General features: G+C 41.3%; 1 protein-coding gene across 3 annotated transcripts in view; it reads right to left on the bottom strand.

The window, feature by feature from the left end:
- Positions 1-2,493, bottom strand: part of LOC106533758 (phospholipase D1) — a 33,373-nt gene that overhangs the window by 27,271 nt on the left and 3,609 nt on the right. The gene's annotated exons all lie outside the window — the stretch shown is intronic.

Below are 2,493 nucleotides of genomic sequence, written 5' to 3'. Positions count from 1 at the left end.
GGTCAGGGGATGAATATTTGGAATCAGTCAGAGTCAGGATGGCTGCCACAGCTAACGACTGACACTCAGGTTTACAAACAGCTGAAGTTTCTGTTTACAGATTAAASTTTCACAAACTCAGGAGGTGAAAACATGAAGTCACTTTCTCTGCTCTGAGTCAGAACGCCTGCAGCTTCACTCTGTGGTCACTTCGTACACAAAGTAACCCGCCCGCAGCTGACCCACCCTGCTCCAACTCCAGGACTCTGGASTCAAGTAGACTTTTAAAATCACCAGGGCCAACAGGTAACAGTGTCGTACCCAGTCAGGGTAAAAACTGCTGTGAACAGACCGGGTACAAATCCACCAACTTCATTTCTAACAGAGCCGTGACTCCTGGACCATTTTCTTCCCATCRTCTTAATCTCTGTTGAATAAAAGCAGAAAAATCTGGACTCAGGTCCAGGWTCTGCAGATGACAGCTTGGTGCCAGATTCCTCCGCAGGCCGTCAGAGGGCTCAGTGGAGTCCACACCCCCTACGATCCAGACCTGTTTCAATGTCCTGACCCAGTCAGGGTTCAGGCCCGTCGGTGTTTATATGGACCGATGATTGATACCGGCGCTGGAGGAATAAATCAGGACTTTGTAAACGTGAATAATCTGTGTGAGAGAAACCTGAGGGCTGAGCGGCTCCGCGAGAATTCACTGTTGACATTCCAGACGAGACTTCCACCCACGTTACACACACACACACACACACACACACACACACACACACACACACACACCAGAACTTCTGCTTATCAACCTAAACCATCAGAACTGAACCCAGAACTGGACCAGGACTCTGAATGATGCACCTGTTGAGTCAAAGGTCCGGTGGTACCGTCAGTGACCGGTTTCCACAGGTGCAGAGTTTAAAGGTGAGCTGACGAAAGAAAAACACGTTGAACCAGATCCACACCTCATGTCGTCACGCTGAAAATGTCCAAAAGATTAGCTGAAGTCTAAATATAGCAAAATGCTAACTGGTGGCTAAAAGCAGCTAAAGGTTGGATATAAAAAAGCTACAAATGAAAGAAGAGATGTGCGGCTCATGTCATCACGCTGCAGTTTCCTTCATTCTTCATGTTTTTATTGTTTTATTTTACTAAGTTTTAGTTTTAATAAAACTTACTTATAATAAAATATTTGACCAAACGGTCATTAAACCTTCTTTTATTGAGCTGAAGYGTCTGATCAGGAGGAACAAACAGATTTTATTCTGTAATAAAATGAAAACGAGCTGCTTTATAATCTGTCATCTCTGTGAGGAAGTTTGTGTTTTCATTAGCAGAGCTGGGAGCTCTGAAACAATGAAGYCGTTACATAACTTCTCCTCACACGTTTTAAATCTGTTTTCTGTAACACCGGTGTTGCATTTTATTCCGCTTCTGCAGGAAATCAGTGCCGGCCGGACTCAGAAAAACTCCAAATTAGAAACTAAATAAGAATCTAAACATGATGAAAGTCACCAGATTAACTGAGGAATGTTGAAAGTTGAKTTTTTAATGGAGAAAACAGGAAATATGACTTTAAATGAAGCTGGAGAACAGGAAATGTAACTGTGTAGCGCCCCCTGGTGGTCAGCTCTGCCTGCTGCAGCTGCAGTTACAAGTTTTTATCTTTAGAGTGAAAAGGTGATTATTAATCAGGTTTTTAGCATTTCCTGTTTTGTTTGTGTGAATCTGCAGAAAAAGGAAGTGACAAATCAGAAAACAAACTCTGCAGAGATAAATGTGCACAGAGATAAATGTGCACAGAGATAAATGTGCACAGAGATAAATGTGCACAGGTGTGTTTTTTAAATGCATGTGAAATATCTCCCCTCAAACTCCTGTCTGACTCAGGTTTGTTTTGCACTGAAGCTGAAGATTAAACGTTTATGTGAAGCGGAGCTGAAAGCTGGAACTGCTGCAGCAACTTCCTGTTTCAGAACCACGAGGTCCAGATCTGAAGGTTCTGTTTGAATTCACAGGAAGAAGCTTTAATTACAGGTCACAAAGTGAAACCCTTTAATCTGCAGATCAAAGAGAAAATCCTGCAGAGTTTCTGATCTGACTGAACCTTTTATTCAGAATAAATTCAGCTTTTATCAGGTTTAATCTCTCATTAAGTTAGAAAAGGACATTTTGATGAGGCGGCCATCTTGAATCTGGTTGACTCCAGAAGTTAAAAATGGACTTTGGGGCTGTTTCTCTGCAAAGGGACCAGGACGACTGGTCCGTGTACATGAAAGAATGAATGGGGCAAATGTGTAACATTTATGATTTTTATCTTTTAGAATGCCAGTATGATGTCAATTTCTAAAACTGATGTTTAAACATTTTAAGCAACAGTTTTATAAAATCATCAGCTACTGAGCACAGTTTGGACCTGGTCCACACATGATAATAGATTTATTCATTCAACTGCTAAATGCATTGTTTTAAAGGGGCAATATCATGTAAAATCAACTTTTTTTAGTTTTATAT

This window comes from Austrofundulus limnaeus, unplaced genomic scaffold, assembly GCF_001266775.1.
Source record: "Austrofundulus limnaeus strain Quisiro unplaced genomic scaffold, Austrofundulus_limnaeus-1.0 Scaffold1014, whole genome shotgun sequence".
NCBI lineage: Eukaryota > Metazoa > Chordata > Actinopteri > Cyprinodontiformes > Rivulidae > Austrofundulus > Austrofundulus limnaeus.
Note: the sequence above shows the minus strand (reverse complement) of the source record. Positions and strands in the feature narration are given on the sequence as shown.